This window comes from Triturus cristatus, chromosome 7 (genome assembly GCF_964204655.1).
Source record: "Triturus cristatus chromosome 7, aTriCri1.1, whole genome shotgun sequence".
In the NCBI taxonomy this organism is placed as follows: Eukaryota; Metazoa; Chordata; class Amphibia; order Caudata; family Salamandridae; genus Triturus; species Triturus cristatus.
Genome location: NC_140590.1, coordinates 520,524,355 through 520,544,501, shown reverse-complemented (window position 1 = coordinate 520,544,501; position 20,147 = coordinate 520,524,355).

Genomic DNA, 20,147 nt, shown 5'->3' with positions numbered 1-20,147 from the left:
CACCAGCGAGATGTAGCTGGGATCTTTCATGCCCTGCAGACCCTCATCATGGCATTGCTGCCACAAGCCCTGGCACCGATGAATGCTGCTGCTACTACTCAATCCACCTCTCAGCCCCCTGAAGTATCAGTGCCTCACAGTGCGGCAGACAATCCACCTCCGGCCCCTGATGTGTCACTGCCACACAGTGCGGCAGACATTCCACCTCCGGCCCCTGATGTGTCAGTGCCACACAGTGCTGCAGACAAAACCCCACCACCCACATGTGAGGCATATGAGACATCAGAGGACGAAGATGGGGATGATTCTGCCTTGGTGGTAAGAAGGAAGCGGTAGCATTCATCTCTGCCATATGGCCTGTTTCTGATTGGTTCTGCCCTCTGTATCATTACCTTCCACTGTCCCCCAATACACTCTGCGACACTCACCTTGGACCTCGACATGGACTGCCATATTCTGTTTGGTTACCAATGACACAGCAATCAGACTGCGGACTGAACTCTTCCTCTTCCGATGAACTTGTCATTCCCTAAAGGACTCTGGCTGGCCCTCCAAGGTCAACAATGTAAAGCGGGGTTTGCATGGCCCTGTACTGCTACAGCTTCAACACTCCACTGGATGTGAATAAAACATTCAAATTCACACAGATGTGTCATGTCTATGATCATTCAAGTATGAAGTATGGATGAATGTATGGTCAGTGATTCCCCCTTACGTCCATGTTGCTCATGTTGTGGGACTTGAGTCACAGGGTGCAACATTGCCGATTGCGGTCCGGGTGGTGCCGACACTACCACAGAGACACACATATTTGGTACTTTCTTGTCCAGCCCAGAACTGAACCACGCCCAGAGCCCCGGGCTAATTGTTCAAATCCCTACGCTGGACTGGTGCACGCCCGTCCAGCCCACTCTGCTCACGCTTACAGGGGAGGACGACAAAGCTACATGTCCCAGGTCTTCTCTGTAGTGATCTGCTGATCACTGGTCTCATTGTCAGCATGCCACAGCCACTCCTTGAGGGCTGGTTTACAACCACACCACACCCATCCAGCACAGGCGTCACAGGACATGTGAGCCTGCTAATAAAAGGGGCCTACCACATCACATTCCCCACTGCCGGAGGTGACATGATGGCGTCCGCACCACGAGACTCAATCATAAAGGGTCCATGACTTGTGGCGCACTGGATTAATGGCACTCGATGCACAGTGGCCGGCACAGGCCTACCGCCACGGGTCGATGACTTGCGGTGCACAGAGTTAGTGGCACCCGATGCACTGCGGCCGGCACGGGCCTACCGCCACGGGACGATGACTTGCGGTGCACAGAGTTAGTGGCACCAGAGCTGAGCGGGTGTACAGCCTGCGATGATGCGTAGGCCTCAATACGCCGTCCTGCAAATCAAGATTCAATTGGAATTTTGAGCCCTCCTGGACCGCAGTGTACGCCGAAGGCAGCAGTCAGCACACACATGACTCCGCGGTGCGGTGCTGCAGGGCGCGCTGGGGGCCTGTGGCACGGAATCCAGCGCTCGGCTGAGGAGGTTGCAGCGGCAGGTGGTGGGCCCTCTTGGAGACACGCCAGTGGCGGCAGGTGAGCATTGAGGCCTGGGTGCGCTGGGGCAGCCAGTCATCGCTGGGCGGCGGACGGGTCTGGGGACCAGGGCTGGGGTGCAGCAGGTGAACAGGATCATGCAGGCACCACCGGCCTCGTGGCTGGGAGGGGGGCGCCGCACTGGCAGATATGACCCTGCATGCGATGACAAGATGTGTGCGGGTTGGCTTGGAACGTAGACACCTCGTCTCTAGTGTAAATCTGGTCATTGAAGGTGGTCGGCCACGTGTGTGTAGACTTATAGACAGGATTTGGCGGACAAATAGATACACGCAGTAGTTACTTTGGTGGCCATCCCGGAACTGAACCACACCCAGAGCCTCGGGCTATTTATTCACTACATACGCTGGCCAAGGCACCTCCGCTCACACTTACAGGGGGGGGGGACGAAGCTACATGTCCAAGGTCTTCCATACTGCCTGAGCTAACCTGTTTGCGTCCACTGTCCACAACTCTACAAACACCAGCAGTATATGTCCACATGGATATGTCTGTGCTCTGCATACTGAAGTCTGTCCTGCACCTCACCGCCACACTTGGCATTGAGCACATTCTCCTTGATGGGTCACTTGCCTCCTTTGCACATACTTGGTTCCCACCTCTCCCCACATTCTGCACTTGTGGGGCAGAGGTGCCATGGGGTGGCTGATTTGTCTACATGCCTGGCCACGGTTGTCACAGTTACTTGTGTTGTCGTGTCTGGTAGTTGGGAATGTTTATTGGCATGTTGTATGTGATTTCTGTAACGTGTGCATTCCCACAGTTGTGAGTTGTATGATTGTGGTATTGAGGTGTGTGGCATCTTCAGTTGGTACTTACTGATGAGCAGTGCATTTCCATAGGTGCCATCCTCAAAGCACTGGTTGGTGATGGACTTGCGGAAGATGTAGAAATCATGCACACTGCCTGGGAAGTTTGCGATGACGTTGGTGAACAGGTCCCTGTGGTCCAGTTTTGCCTGCACATTGATGGAATGCGTGTGGTTTCTGTTGCATTAATTGTGTGCAGTGTCGGCAGGGGGCACAAGTAGTACATGTGTGCAGTCAATTGCCCACAACACGTATGGGAAGGGAAGGGAAGGGAGCAGCTATGGCGTAGTTCCCTTGCTTGGTCTCCAGCTGTTCCTGCGCAGTGTGGGGAATGTGAAGGTGCATGGGTATCAAGCTGATATAAACCGGGATGCTTGCAGGTATGATAAATCCTGCATGATAAGACTGTAACAGAAGTTCTTGTGGTCGTAAACTTCCTTTTCTTTCCTATGAAGGTTACGACCACACAAACTTCTGTTACGGTCTTTTTATGCAGGATTTATCATATCTGTGAGCATTCCGGTTTGTCCAAATGCAATACACTGTAGAAGATTACGTTTGTGACTATACAGACGCTTGACTATTGTCACCATTTATCCAACAGGTTTCTGAATACTGACTTTCGGACTATGGAATTGTATTGGGGAGTTCCCGCAGCATATACAGTTAACTGAATCCACACGTTGTCCTGATGATGTTCCCCGTTGGGAATGGAATGTGTTGGCTGAGCTTTTCGTATTGTTGATTTATGTATTTGTAATAAAGAACTGTTTTTACACTACTGTTGACTACTGGACTTCATGACCTAGTGCACCCCCATTTCAGTAACTACAATCTTGGATCTGGAGCACAGAGGCATCAAGCAACGGCTGGCGTTGGGGTTGGTTGCGCAGGAACACTACGAAATGGAATTAGCGTGTGGTGCGGATACAGGGTCCCGCCGTTGCTTTTGTGGACATGCATCCAAGACATGTGTGAGGAACTTTGATAGGGCTGGCTGAGAGACTCCTCCGACTCTGGCAGTTGTTGGTTGGAAGGTACCAGAGGCCAACAGGTGCAGCACAGCCAGCAGCTTTGTCTGTGGAGGGATGTTGGTTGTCTGCTGTGTTGGTACCGTCAGCCTGAGGGCAATGTGGGTCAGGATGCGGAGGATGGTTGTCCTTTTGGGCCTGTAGTGGGCATCTTCTGGCATTGAGTCTCTGAGGCTGGTGTGTTTTAGGAACGTCCGCTTTCTTGTTCTGTGCTGCCTAGGTGGTAGTCCAGGGGTGGGGTGGTCCGGGGGGGGGCCTGGGGGTGGTGGTGGTGGGGGTTGTGGCCATCTTGGGTCTCCGAGCTGCATGATCAGTAGCTCCATGACATGTGTTGGTCTGCCGATGTGGCTCTGGGCTGGGCTCCCTTTCATACTGCAGGTTGTCGTCCTACTTAACACCAGTAGAAGGCAGGTGTTAAGTCCCTGCTGCTAACGTGCCTTATCTCCTGTTTTTGGATTGCTTTGCCGATCTGGCTGGTCGTTGAGAATATCGCAAAGTGGTGTTTTCATGTGTTTTTCCACAGGAACACCTACTCTGCATATCATTAGCGTTAGTTGTCGCTCTCATCCGTGGCGATTTTTTTGCGGCAGCTATCTCTGGAAAACTGGCGATGTCGGCAGTTTGCACCAGCTTGAGAATAGGGCGATAAATCTATCGCCCCGTTTGCGGCGCTAAAGTGCCGATAAATCGGCAATGTGTCCTTGAGAATATGCCCCAATGAGCGCTTCATTCCTGCCAACGTTTCATCCTGGTTAATTTTTCGATATCCACTAGATAACATCAGAGGAATATCCTATGACAGGCCTGCTGGTGACACAGATCAAAACACTACAACTGATTCTGATTGTGGCTGTCCTTTTGAAATGCAGCCTTTAGAAATGTGGTCCTGTGCCCTAAGCCCACCGCAGCTTCCACGGGGTGCAGATCCAGCCGCTCCTTCACTTCAAAATACTTTTTGTTACTCATTTGCCTTTTATCAATCAGCCGCACTGCACTTCTGTACGAAGAAAGCTGGGCTCATATCACAACCACTCATTCAACAATATAGTACAGTTCTCTGCTGACAGTCTCATTTAAAGAGATAGCGCCTAGAAACACGTCATTTCTTTCTTGGCCCTTACCTGGTGCAATGCCCTGCATATCTGCTTACTTTCGAGTAATTTCGACTTCGGATAATAACAAAACAAGCATTTGCAATGCAATCGGTCTCGCATTGGCGAGAGTTAGAGCTATTGGTGTTGTAAATGGCAATGTCTTTTACCCTTGTGTTTTGGTTTGCAGTGTGAGTAAAGGCAGAGATGAACACAGATACATCAAAGCGAATTATGAAAAGGAATCAAGTAAAGATAAAAATCATTAGGGAACAATTGGAGGTGGCATTGGGGAAACGGGTGAGGAGCAATTAATGACAGTATCTATTCACATGTGTGGCTTAAAGGGTTGTTTTATATCTAAAGTTTTATGGAATGATAAAAAGCCACAGTGATAGGCAGGAGAGCAGTAGAGAGACTGTGAGAAAGAAGAAAGAGAATGTATATGCGCATGTGTGTGTTTGGTGTGACTGTGTCACAAACAAAGAGGTGGTAGTGGATTGCTGAAGTGGCAACACAGAGACAACAGACAGAGAACAAAGCACTGTTAGTAATATGCCTACGCCTGGGGGCCGTTTTTGTTACAGAGGGCCGGCAATATCGGCCCCCTGTAACAAAATCGGCCGAAACCGGCCCTAGAAAACTGCTCGGCCGCCCTCCCCGCTCTCCCCCAGGAGGGGCGGCCCATCAGTTTGCCAGGGCAGGTTTCGCTTCCCAGTCCGGCCCTGCCGCTGTACCTTAATGTCGCAAGCAGGAAACCGCTTGAGTCACTATAATTACCTCTAATGAAGCAAACCAAGACTACACTACAATACCCAGAATGCAAACAGTGTATGAAAGAAAAGGCACATGGTGGTTACCCTAGGGAAGAAATGTTTTTTTTTCGTGACAGAGGGCGTTCGTGGTGTGATGGAGCATGACCGTGGGACATTCCAAGGTGTGGGAGTCAGGGGACAGATGGGCAGTTTCAGCAGATGGGCAGTTTCAGCAGTCCACATGCTGCCTTTGTGGCCACTCAAGGCAGTGGAAACAACTTTCCACTGCAGCCAAGGGCTGTTTAAGATACACAAACATATACACTTGCAAAGTTTTAAAAAACATTTATGCAAAGTTGTGACCAACGTTGCTGCAACTGAACACACTTCAACTATGAGTCGTGGAAGTGCATTATACTCGCCATTAACAGCCACAACATTATGAAGTACAGAAAATAGAGCTTTCTATCTTCATAGACACACAAAAACATTGCAAGGCCCCCAAAATCTAAGACCAACCCAAAACCTCTTAGCGCATTTCACCCTGCATACGCTAACTGGGGCGTTGAATAACCTCGAAATACCCATCCACCAACAGTGCAGCCAGTGTATTGAAACTGACTACCAATGTGTATCTGCTTTATAGCTGTGACACAACAGTAAGCGCCAAGATTCCAAGAAGCTATGCAAGGGTTTGTTGTTGTCCGTTCACAGGCCTAGAAATTAAAGTTGCATATCCGTTTTGACCAATAAAGAAGCATATATTTTGGTTTCTTCCCACTAGGCCACGCCTTATGAACTTTGAGGTCACGACTTTGACACCGGTATTTGGCATACATTGTGGATATACCTGTCTCTCTTGATAATATTAGGTGGATTTGGTGCTGTTACAGACCAGACCAGGCAATGTAGGGTTTGCTTGTAATTTTTTATTTATTGTTTATTTTAATGTGGTGTATGAGGGTGTTCTCGCTAGTCAAGGTAATTGGTTTGGGGCACTCTGGACTCATACATCAGCCTTTCAAACTGTAGTCTCATTAGTAGCCAGACACGGGTGGGATAAGGAAGACGTGTGGTCACCTTCTTTACCAGCAGAGCTGCATTCTCAGCAGGCCCGGGCTCCCATCACTCGAACATGAGGCACAGGTGCGATGAAGGGAAATAATTAAAGTTTTCGAGGCCCCCCTCCATGCTAATGCGGCGCTCATTGGCGGTTAAATTCAAGGTCGCCGCATGTTTTCCTGAGGTGTCAGGTGGCAGGCCTGTGACATGGTATTGTTAGCTTGGATCGTGTCTTTTTAAAGTGAGGCCCCGGACAGCCGTCTCAACGGGGCTCGGGCATGGAGCAGGGATAGCCTGCCGCAGCTGCAAGATGAGCGACGGCCAAACATGAGCACGTGTGCGTCATCTGTGTGTCTTCTGTGCATCAGCATTAGTCCATGAGCTTTGGATCCCAAGCAGTGCTCAAAGTCTGCTTGACGCTGTGTCTTTTTTTCCTTCCGCACTGCTGCTTGGAATGAGAAAACGAAACGGGACAATCCTTTGCAGTACAAGTTTGGTAGTACCGAAGACATGGGGCAGACAAGAATGTCTAAGAAGCCGTGTTGTGAGGGTGAAGTACCACAGGCTATCGCTAGGTATCCTGTGGGATCTCTTTTGGCCACACTTGGTACTGCACCTTGCAACACGAGTAGGCAAAGGATATGGTGCAGCAGTGAGAGCTGCGACGGGTGTGCTGGGGGTGCCATCCGAGTCTGCTGTGAGGCTCAACATCCTCTTATAATGGCCTGATTGTTTAATATACCGGAGCCCATGGCTAGTAACGCTAGATAAATAAAATTGCTTGTAAACTAAAAAGAAAAGAAAAAACAAGGAGCAAAACAGCAGTGGCCTTGGAGGGGCTCGTGCAGCCTGCGAGGAGTGTTGTGGGAGGGGTGAGGGGGGGCAGGGGAAATTAAGGGATATGAAGCAACAAAGCAGTGTGTGGGAGGGGTTAGGGGGAGGTATGGGAGACAAAGCAATGGTAAACAAATGATACGACCTAATTGCCAGTAAATTAACAGCAAAGAAGCAGGCCAACTAAAAAAATAGTTCTCTCTATGTATAAATAACCTGAACAGTAAAAACACATGTAAGAGGGCCAGTCTTCATGGGAGGATGCAATATTCCAACAGGAGGGACTACTAAGGGTATTCACCAATGAAAAGCCAGCATATCTAGAGGACAGCAACAGGAACCAATGAAAAAGGTGTTTTTCAAGCCCATATCCTAGATAAAGCATGTCTCGAAGATACAGCGCAAGCGCTGCCTAGACGTGACCTAAAAAAGACCTCTTTATGGGGTAAATCCATTGCTTCTTTTGTCTGTCTTCACATTTGCCATAACCATAAAGTCCTTTCAACCTAAGAACAGAGGCATAGCTATCAATAGCACAGAAGGTACAGAGGCACCAGGACCTAGGGTTAATCAGACCATTTGTAGAGCGTACTACTCACCCGTGAGGGTCTCAAGGCATGGGGGAGGGTGCTGCTACTGCTCGAACAGCCAGGTCTTGAGAAGTCTCCTGAAGGTCAGCAGGTCCTGGGTCTGTCATAGGCAGAGGGGGAGGGTGTTCCAAGTCTTGGCGGCGAGGTGGGAGAATGATCTGCCCCCGGCGGTCGCTCGTCGGATGAAGGGGATGGTGGCGAGGTCAGCGGAGCAAAGCCGGCGGTTCAGGGTGTAGAAGGTGAGTCGTTCGTTGAGGTACGCTGGTCTGGCGTTGTGGAGTGCTTTGTGAGCGTGGGTGAGGAGCTTGAAGGTGATCCTCTTGTTGACAGGGAGCCAGTGCAGGCCTTTCAGGTGGGCTGTGATGTGGCTGTGGGGGATGTCGAGGATGAGGCGTGCAGAGGTGTTCTGTATGTGTTGTAGTCGTTGCTGGAGTTTGGCTGAGGTTCCCGCGTAGAGGGCGTTGCCGTAGTCAAGCCTGCTGCTGACGAGGGCCTGGGTGACCGTCTGCATGCGGGGGGCGTTGAAGCAGGAGTAGGAGACGGCGTTGACTTGCTGGGTCATAGACAGCGAAGAGTCCAGGATGACCCCCAGTTGCGTGCGTGGTCAGTGGGCGTCGGTGCAGCTCCCGGTGCAGCCAGCCACCATGAGTCGTCCCAGATGGAGGGGGTGGATCTGATGATGAGGACCTCTTGTCCGAGTTCAGTTTCAGGCGGCTGTTCTTCATCCATTCAGCGATGGCCTTCATAACTTTGTGGAGGTTGGTTTTGGTGGTGGTGGGGGCCTTGGTGAGGGAGAGGATGAGCTGGGTGTCGTCGGCATATGAGATGATGTTGAGGTTGTGCGATCGGACGATCTTGGCGCGCCGTGCCATGTAGATGTTGAACAGTGTCGGGCTGAGGGACGATCCTTGGGGTACGCCGCAGATGATCTTGGTGTTTTTAGATCGGAATGGAGGGAGGCGGACATTCTGGGTTCTGCCGGTGAGGAAGGAGGAGGTCCAGTCCAGGGCTTTGTCGTGGATCCCTGCGTTGTGGAGGCAGTGGTAATTTTACTGCCTAGCGGGTGGACGGAGGAAGGGTCAATTTACGTTGCTAGCCAGGGCCTATTGCACCATTGGCTTGCCACTGGACCCTTTCCCAAGAATATTACAGACATGATCCAGCGCTGCAAAGCCTAGGAAAAGAGACCTCACTCCACTTGGGCCTTCAAAACTGGACCGTAGCTGTGAGGCCAAGGGAATGGAGCCCCTTTCAGGGACGTAGCTATCAATAGTGCATCAGGTGTATTGGCACATGGGCCCAGGGACACTAGGGGCCCAATGCATCCAAATTGTATGTTACTGTTTAGCCAGTGGACAGGATGCAATTAACCTTCCTTGCATCAGAGCCCATGGCACAATAATAAGCTGCTGTTGAAGAAATGTTATAATGTAGGTTAATACATGATCTTAGTAGAAAGCCATAACATCCATTTAATAAACATTTGTCAGTGCTTGTTTTTAATTTCTAATGCCATCCTGTTATAGCTGCTGCTCAGCCAGGATGACTGTGTGAGAGAATGTTGGTGTGTGGAATGTTGGAGTGCTTGACTCAGTTAGTGGATGGGCTGAGCAGCAAGCAGGCTGCTCCTGGCGGGGCTCTCTCTGTACTTATCTACTTGTAACATCTTACTCAAATAAACCTACATGAAAACTACCTGGAATGGACCATCATCATTTTACTACATTTTGGCGATGATCTGGAAAACAACCTGCATGTGACACCTGATGGACTACTGAAATTTGAAGCCTGAAGAAACTCCAAGGTAATGAACCCCTTGAAACTACAAGCTACGGATTTAAAAGCATACTGGCACCCCTGAGCCCCACCAGTGACCTTTACATCGGTCGCCCCAACCTTAGTGTGCCAGTTCCTGCTCTACTTTCCTGCTCCCTCTCCTGCTCCTTAGGGACAGTGGTCCCTGTCCTGCCACTTTGGGACAGTGTTTCCAGAAGTGCAGTTTCCCAGAAGAGTGACCAGTTTCTGCATCCTTCTGCTTCCCCAGTGATCTACTTTACCCTGCTGTTACGGCTTCTGGCTACACCCAGTCATGCCAGATCTAATCCAGCTGCGTGCCCTCAGCTATTAATTGCTTGCCTTAATGCCAGTATGACATGCCACCACTTTGGAGAAACACACCAGCCCTACCGACACTGTTTTCCAGTTTCAACTCACTGGCACCCCAGAGTCATCAAGATCAACACACCCGGTGATCTACGACTTTTATTTAATATGGGGAGGACTCATGGCGGTGTTCTGTACGTATGCCGTGAGTACATTCCCAACCTCTACATTTGCGCTTTGTCTCTATGTGTATTTTCCAGTTTTGATGCGCCACTCTCTATCTGCATTCTTGATTATTCATCTTCTTCCTCTCACATTGGCAGAGTACCATTTGGGGCAAGTATAAGTTTTCTGTACTGTTTGTAGGGTGTGTGCTTGTTTCTGAGTCATAGTTTTTCTTAGTGCTGTGAGCTGGGTGGTCGTTGAGTTGTGTTGCCTGAGATGTGAGGATTGTCAGATTTTGATCAAAGGTAAAAAGTAGAATTTTGTCTATTTACTACTGCTTGGAGTTTTTTTTCATTGCATTTTTACAAGTTCAGTGTGGGACCCCCTCCCACACATTCCACCCCAGCTAGTGCTGGGGGAAGTACTGCAGTTCCTGCGTTTTCCATTGTACCGTGTGATTTGTTCCCACACATTCCACCCCAACCTGTCTTGGGGGAAGTGCTGATGTTCTGAGTGTTCCGCCGTGTGGTGTTTTCCCATACATTCCACCCCAGCTAGTGCTGGGGGAAGTGCTGCAATACCTGCGTGTTGCGTGTGCAATATGCTGTGTTTCCACATGTTCCACCCCAGCTAGTGCTGGGGAAAGTGCCGCAGTCTCTGTGTATTTCTTGTGCCGTGTGATGTGCCCCCATACGTTCCACCCCGACTGGTGTTGGGGGAAGTGCTTTGGTGTAGCTTGCTTTTCCTTTTCTACTGCTTTCCTATTTGTGTGAGCTCACCAACTATGAGATTTGCTGTGTTTCTGGGGATTCTCCCAATGCTCCTGCTTCAGTGAAGGGCAGCTCTTCTGTCGCTTGCGGTCTGTGCGGCTGTCTTCCACCCTTTTACTTGTTTCTTTTCCCTTTGCTTCTTTGGTTGGTCCTCTCCTTCACCGTATTGTTGGCACCCTTGTACTTTCCTTGTGTTTGCCTGGCCAGCTTGCATGATTTACGTATTTGGGTTTGTTTGGTGTTTATTGGTGTGGGAGTGCGTGTGTGTTGTTGTGGTACAAAGGGAGATGGGGCATGAGTGTGTCTTACTTGTGTTTCCTGTTTCTCCCTTGTTTCTCCCTTCTCACTTTATTTATATTTTGCTTGCATGGAACTTTCCCACCTCTTATTTTCATGCCTATGTATTTGAACTATGTTATGTTATTCTAGAGTTTCATTGTTTCTTTGCAAAGGAAAGGAGATGTATTATACCTGCTGCTCAGCCAGGATGACTGTGTGAGAGAATGTTGGTGTGTGGAATGTTGGAGTGCTCGACTCAGTTGGTGGATGGGCTGAGCAGCAGGGAGGCTGCTCCTGGTAGGGCTCTCTCTGTACTTATCTACTTGTAACATCTTACTCAAATGAACCTACATGAAAACTACCTGGACTGGACCATCATCATTTTACTACACATGCTTTATTCACGGTCCATAGTGCCCTTGTGATAGGGCATGTAGCCTTGCAGGGACCTATGTTCAGGGCATTGTTTTGGGCCCAGCACCGAGTACTTGTAACTCCTGTATTAAAAGGGTGTGAGCCGTAACAACCAATATCCACCCTTGCAATTCCACCAAGACATGGCCTGTAGTTGTGCACTGAGGCACTTAGCACAGTGTATTCATGTCCTTATGTCTGTATCATTGGCCAAAGGACATGGTAGCAGGGCATGCCCTGGATTTATTGTTGGCAGAGTAATTTGAAATATAGCATGGCATTCTCTTCCCCTCCTAGACAAAACTGAGTGATCAGAAGGCCTTCTGGCTGCACCCATTAGCTGCAGGGCATGGCTGCATGTAGTGTGGGCATCGGTACCGGGTAAAGAGCATAGCCATAACCATGCTACTCCTCTGTAGCCACAGGGAACAGACAAATAACATCCTCCTTGTACAGTGGGCGTGGGACTGGGCACACAGTATGTGACACCAAGTGCTCCAAGTGCATGAATGAATGAGGGTATTTGTAAAGCGCAACGTTCACTCCAAGGAGCATCTTGGCACTAGCGAAACAATATCTGATAATCTGTAGTAGGGGAAAAAACCATGTTGAAATACTAATATCAAAGGATTAAATGAGAGATAAAACAGTATCATCTGGTATGGTAAAAATCCAGGTCTTTAAGAACTTCTTCAAAGTGGGTTCAATGTATGTATGTCTAAGCTGGGTGGGCAGGGAATTCCATGCTTTAGTTCCTAACACCGCCATTGTCTTGCCCCCTCTCTGAATGCTGGCACAAATATTGGGCGCGCAAGGTACTGCCAAAGGCCTTGTTTTGATGCGTAAATTGAATTCATTTATTCCCAAGACTTCATCTTATAGAAATAATAAATGAATAATTGTAAAAAAAAGACAAAATCTTCATACAAAGAATTCCTGAAGGTATCCCTGATTAGTGGCGTAAGCACATATCATTGGATTAAACCCTTAATCACATTACTTTTCAAAGCCCCTGGGTCTCCCAGGTTTCCAGTGGAGCGCATTACGGATTTTTTTAGACAGTAAGTAGGCCCTATCTGCCAATAAGCTGAGTACCCTTGCAGTTTTGGCATGCATGGTTTTTACAGTTCCCAGTTTCATTGATTTATCATAATTAAACACATCAAACTTAAAATAAGAGTTGTTGGCAAATTTAGCACTTTGACATGAAAGAAGTTCCAAGTGATTTTGAGAACTCACTAAGATAAAAAAAACCTCAGGGCACAAGATTTTGTTCATATATTAGAGGAGATCGCGCCGAATTGAAGGTGCTAGACCTGGTTTATGGAATTTCGGGAAACAGAGAGTAGCTTCTTTAAACAAAATCTTTCTACACTATCCCAACCTACTCTACTGTCGAGGCATAATAATTCTCCCTACGTCATTAGTAATTGCATTAAAGAGATTTGTAGCACCTAAAGGGCTTGTCCCATGGCAGTTTATCAGAGAAAGGCTCAAATACTTGTATACCTTCATCTGCTCCATGCGTACATTATTAAGAAACTAAGTAAACTTTTTAGGTCTCTTTGAGAAGACTATCACTTTGGGGCATATTATCAAGAAAGGGCATTAAAATTATCGCTGCTTTAGCGGCAGAAAACTGCCGCTAAAGCGGCGATAATGGGCTTGATAATATGCCCTTGAGAATTCCAATAGAAGCCCATGTTCTGGTGTCAACATGGGCTTCTCTTGGAATTCTCTAGTGCATATTATCAAGCCCATTATCGCCGCTTTAGCGGCAGTTTTCTGCCGCTAAAGCAGCGATAATTTTAATGCCGTGCTTGATAATATGCCCCTTAGTTGTATCTATGGTAATCATAAGCTTGTTGCTTTGACACTATGCATTAACAGTGTTCAGTTTTCTCTTCAAGCGATTGGTGTATAGTCCATGAGGACGAGGTCATCAGCATACACTAGGCAAGGGACGCGTTGACGTCCAATTTTTAGGAAGAAGGAATTTATTAAAGACATGAAGAGACTAAAATGGAGGGGGCTAAAACATATCCCTGACGCAGCCTCTTTTTTAGCAGGGATTCAATCTGAAAGAGTGTCGTTCCCATCTAGGTCTACCTGGACCCAGTTTTGCAGGTGGAGCCTTTGGACAGAAGACAAGAGTTCTTAGGGAATATTATTGTCTTTTATCTTCTGCCACAATGTTGCGCAGTTGACCAGGTCAACGGCGGCTCAGAAGTCAACAAAGCAACAACACAGCTTGTCACGGCTGCCAGAATGAGAGGGTTTCATTGTATTTATTATCCCTGCAACAACCTCAGTTTCTTGAGTTGTTATTAACAGAGATTGAGCTGTTGATTTGGCATAAAAAGTGAGGTCTACAGACCCTGATGAGCCTTTATATGTTTCGGAAATGTAGCCCACCCATTGTGATTCACTAACCTGGGCCTCCAAGGTTTAAGGAGGGAGAGTACCTTCTGAGTTGACCAATCGCCAGAAGGATTTGGTGTTGCCCTCCATTATGACTACGTTCATTAACTCCCATTGATGATCATACTGCAGGCATTTGTTTCCTATAATTAAGCTTCGGTTCTACTTCTTCAGCACTGTTAATTTATGGTTTATTTAGTCAGTGCTACGTGTTGCTAAATGATGGCATAGTCTGATCAAAGCCTTCCTCATCAGGTGGCATTCTGAGCTAAACCAACCCAAGGCGTGCCTTAGTAAATTTGCATTTTTCCTTGTACTAGATTTAAATTGGGCCTTCAACATAACAGGTTTTTTTAAAATAAAAGTGTTATACTATATCAAATTAAGAAATGGTTCTGGGATTGAGACTGCACTGTCAAACCTTAAGCCATACAAGTCTTGCAAATGTTCAACAGAAACCATGAACGTATGTTAATAGTTGTAAGAGAAACTTGATTCAACTGGGCTGGGCTTTAAAAAAAGATTCCCATTGCATGATGGTCATTAAAAAGGAGATTTACTCACCTTACAATAGACTTTTAAATTGTGTTGTTCGGTCAGTACAAAAATTCTATCTATTGGAGACACACGCCCAGCCTTTATAAAAGATGGAAATCTGCCATTTGGATTTATCAGGTTGTGTTGGGCTAACAGGGACAGCATCTGCCATGCTTTATTAGTTGTCCTACCCACTCCGGCAGATACTGTGGGGATTTCATACAAATTCAATAACCCATCATACACTTGATCCAGAGAGTGCAATGACATTTTACCATTAAAATAACCTAAAAAACATAAAGCAGGAGGACAAAAAGCGCACACACAAACTATACAGGTCATTACTGCAAGGTATAGATGTTGATACATCATCATCACCATCATAACTTTATTTTGATCGCCAAAGATCATAAAAGGACACATAAAAACACAATTAAAACAACAATATCGTTCTAAAGAAAAAGCACAAAGATCAGACCAATATAATTATAAACAGTATACAGGTAAAGTCACAGTAATCTTAGAAAAAACACACCAATAGTCGCTTATTCTGGGGTGCAAATAGACCTGTGCAAATTAGCAATAAAGTACAAATGTTTCAAATAAGCTCAGACGGCCAATCCTTTTAGATCCTAAAAGCAAATGCAAAATGGCAATAATCAAAAACAGCTACATAATAAACATAGGATCTTTGCTTACCCTCTAGCTTGTATACATTTGCTTACCAAATCTGAGGCGACATAAGGAATCTTAAGAGAGAATGTACCACAGTTCTAGTTGTGTCAGTGCGGAGAATCATATAAACCTCTATATGTTACCTTGTGCCCAATTTCCTATACAAAGGTGCAATCAATTTAGCTCCGATATCAATAAGCCAGACAAAAAAAACAGTATATGTATTATTGAGTCAGATGCCCCTTAACAAACGGGACAGTCATCTCGCATGGATGACACATCAATCCACTTACTGCAAAAGGATCTTGTGGGTAGAGATTTATATCTCAATAACATATACAATTTACGAGCAAGTGAAGGAATAATTTCATCAATCATGATCTCATACAAAGGAAACGGTTTAAAATCAATAATTTCCAGTGTTAATGATCCTTTACAGCTGCAAACGGTTTGGATAGTCACATATTCCCAGTACAAGGCTTTTAGAGTCGCACCGGGAAGTGAATTTAATTCCACTGGGCATGCCCAGAAACTCTCCAGGCCCAATTTCCCCAATAATGGTTTAAGAAAATTCAACCACAGTATTTTTTTAATACAGGTAGGGGACATGAGATGACTTAAATCATCTCTATATGCTCCTAATGAAGTCGAGGTCCATAAGTGGTACCAATACATAAAAGTCCTGCACTCAACTTTCTGTGCAATTTTCTTGATTGCCATATATAATTACACAGGGGTCAATGGAGTACTCAGAGGCCAAAAATGATCTTATAAATTTGTTTTCTACCACTGTCAGTGTGCTGGTATTCGCCCCCCCCCCCCCAAATGTCCAAATAATAATACAAGGCTGCCCCCAAAGCCTTCACATCATATATGTCCAAGGCCGAAGCAACTATCCTCAATACAGCCTTTTTGTGAATCGTTGATATATTCACAGTATGCTGTATTAAAGTTAATTGGGATTTTTGAATTTGTTAAGCTAAGCTTAAATTTGTGGTTAATCTTAACCCTAAGTGCTGAACACACTGGTGGCCAAGTACAACATTGCTCACAAATGGATGTCCTCGAACCTCCCTTGATGGCAGAATGGAGGAAGGGTGTAGACTGGTGTGCCCGCCTGGAATAGCCGATTTACGAGGCATGGGGATGCCCTCGAAAGCATAACAAGATCTGGGGCAACTGGTGGAACTACCATGGCCTTTGTGTGGGGTCTTAATGAATGTAAATTGGATTTGTGCCTACTGCATAGACATGTGGAACTGTGTGTTATTACCATTGCAAAAATCAATACAATCGGTTATCAAAAAAAAATCCTAGCTCCAAGTAGTCAAAGTTAGAAACCAAATCAATTTTGCTTCTCTCCTGCATACATTTTGCATTTACAGCTCATTGCTATTGCAGGGTTAAAGATCATGTATTTAGTTTTTGAGTTATTTAGTTCCAACCCCCGCTCTGTGCAGAATGCATTAAAACTAATCAATAGCTGCAGTAAACCCTGGGTATATTTGGAAAGTAGGATGGTGTCAGCAGCAAAAAGCAGGGTGGGCACTCTCCACCCTGACAATTTTGGTGAGTCACATTCAACCACATCTAGCTATTCCATAACCTCATTTATATACAAAGAAAACAGAATAGGGGCCAGGGCACAGCCTTGCCTAACTCCATGCCTGATCTCTATTGGGTCAGCTAGTTGGCCTTGGTCCCCCCCCCCACCTGACTTTTGCATAGTTTACTACATATAAACGCACAAGAATGGCCAGCAGGTTTGGTGAAATACCCATCCCATCCAAAACTGTCCACAGCTTTGTCCTTGGTACCAGGTTGAAGGTTGCATGCTAATCAGCAAAGGCGGCATACAGTCTGTCCCTGTTAATTGCCTCATTCTTCCAATAAATACAATTAAATCAAAAAACCTGATCGATAGTACTCCTACCACCTCTGAAACCTGCCTGGAGAACCAACAATACATCATTATCCTTCGTCCACTCTTGGAGATGTGCTAGCACCTATTTGCAGAAAATCTTCTGCAATGCATCTGCCAAACTAATTGGCTGATAATGAAAATTTGGCTAGCTGTAGTGCTGGTAAGTTTCAATTCTATGAAGGAAACTGAGGCGAGGATTGTGCCTTCTCCCTTCACTTTATTTTCCACAGCAGCATATTTTTTAAACACTATAACAACTACATTTCTCATGAACAATAAGGAAAGCAAAAAGTCTCAAACAGAAGTCCTTCCTCGCTGTCCGCACTCCAGTCAGCCAGCCAAGTCCCTTCATGCTGTTTCCTCTTCCTCTTTCTTCGCGCGAACCAATTCCGTCAGATTTCACGCTTCTTGTTTGAAACCATCATTTCCTGCAAAATAGGTATTGTTAGGGGACTAAGCTGGAACCAATTGCAGTATAGCACAAGCAACAACAACACATGAGTAACAACCTCACTCATTACCACAGCTCTAAAGACCCATGAATGGCTTACTTAAATTAGAATGGAGAGGGTCCACATCTGCAGAGGTCACTGGGCAATCCTCGCCTCTGTGTCCTTAATAGAATTGAAACTTACCAGCACTATAGCTAGGCCAATTTACATACTATGTCAGGACCGGAGGCTCAGATTATGCCAGTTCAAAGCTTGTCGACTACTAGCCTTGCCACCTCCAGTACTGGTTTGAAATAAAAACTCTTAAAGGTGGAGTCGGAGGACCAATCGGCTGCGCGCATCAGATCTTCCAAATGCCCACCTAGGGAAAAAGCCTAGGAGGCCATCGCTCCTCTTGCCGAGTGAGCACCAAACTGCTTAGTATCAATCCCCGCCTCCTGCATAACCCAAGGAGCCCGTCTCGCGATGGTCCGGGACGATACTGCTCTGTACGGTTTACATAGCGCAATGAGCAGCTGCCTCTCACCCGGAGGGCGAGTTTCTTCAGTCAATTCTTCATAAGCACTGAGGCACTGCACCACACACAGTTTAGGGGAGTCCAGAAATTCTGGGTACAAAATGACCCTGGTATTACTCTTGGCCCTTCTACTTACCGTGAACGATAGCCCTTCCGGGGAAAACACTCTGGCTGAGATGTTCAAGGCCCTCACATCCGAGTCGCGTCTGTACAAGACCAGATATAACAGCATTGCCAATTTGGCCGTTATCTCCTTACGGGACAGAAACCTATTCGGTTGCCAAGAAAGAAAAAGATTCAACACCTGGTTCACGTCCCAAAGGACAGAGTACCGAGGCTCCGGAGGGAGAGAGAGGCGAATCCCTCAAAGAAGCCAGCAAACCAACGGGTGTTCGCCCACCGGAGAGCTCTGTACCATAATGTGACCAGCTGAAATCGGAGAGCAGAAGGTATTAATTGACCTACAGGCCAGACCATCCTCTGCCAGACTCGCCAGAAAATGAAGGATGTGGACTACATCTGCCCCCACGGGATCGACACTCCGCCGCACACACCAACGACGCCATCTGTGCCAGGCTGACCGGTATCTCTTGGTCATCCTGTCCACCCATGCCTTGGTAAGCAGATCCTCAGCTTTTCCCGAAAGGCCTGGGAGCGACCAGAGACACCGGAAATCTGCCAGGCCATCATCCTCAGCGTTCCTTCCGCTACCAGCCAATGGGGAACGAGATCGGGATTGAGGACAATGTGAAGAAAGTGGGGGAGTCCCAGTAGAACCGGAAACCAGATTTGAGACCTCCACCAGGGTGTGATCAACACCACCCCCGCCTGCTGGCAGCAAAGCAACGCGGACACTCGCGTGATCATGGAAAAAAGGGGAAAAGCATAGCCATGCTACCGCTGCCAGTCCTGAAGGAATGCATCCGTCGCCTTTGCCTGAGGATCTGTCCGCCAACTGAAGTACCTCGGTAACTGATGATCAAGCCGTGACGAAAAAAGGTCTACCGAGAAAGGGCCCATTTCTCTGACAACTGAGAGAAGACCTGAGGGTCCAGCTTCCACATGCTGGCATCCAGGAGGTGATGAGAGTGCCAGTCGGCCACCTCATTCTCCCGCCCTGGAAGGTACTCCGCCATTACTGAGATCTGGTTGTCTAGGCAGAAGTGTCAAAAATCCTTGGCTAGGTTTGCCAACATCCTGGATCTGGTGCCACCTAGGTGGTTGATGTACCGGACTGCCGAGATGTTGTCCATCCTGAGAAGGACACACAATTGCACCCTGTCTTTCGTCCAGCATTGCATCGCAAACGGCCCTGTCAGCAGCTTCAGGAAGTTGATGTGCAATGACTGTTCGTTAGTGGGCCAGGCTCTGCCCGTGGAGAACTCTCCGCACCTTGCTCCCCAACTGGAGCAGCTGGCGTCGGATTCGATGACAATATCCGGTGCGGAACACAGTATGGCCCGACCATTCCACGCCTCCATGTGGGTGAGCCATCATTCCATCTCGTCCGTCAGAGGTATCGACTGCGAGTACGTTAAACCCCTCCTGAGGTGATGCGCCTTCAGGCGCTGCATGGCTCGGTAGTGCAAAGGCCCGGGAAAAATGGCCTATATTGAAAGGGAGAGAAGACCTACGAGACATGCCAGCTGACGCAAGGAAATCTGTGTCTTCCCCAAGGTCTGGCACAGTTCGTGCCTGATCTTCGCCATCTTCCTGGCGGGCAGACTCAGAGTGGAAGACATAGAGTCCACATTGAAGCCTAAAAAGGTTGCACACTGGACCAGAACCAATAGGGGCATTGTCTCGCTTATGACAACACCCCAGTCCCTGGAGGAGGTCAACCGCAGTCTTCAACTGGCTGGACAGCCTTCTGCAGCACTGATCCAGGAAGAGCATTTCACCCAAGTAGACGATCATGTGAACACCCGATACGTGCAGGAACTCCACTACCGGTCTGAGAACCTTTGCGAAGCACCACGGAGCAGAGGATAGCCCGAAAGGGAGCGTGGTGAACTCGAAAACCTGCCCTTCCCACCTGAACTGCAGAAAACGCCGATGAGGGGGAAAGATAGGGACCGTCAGGTACGCGTACTTCCGGTCGA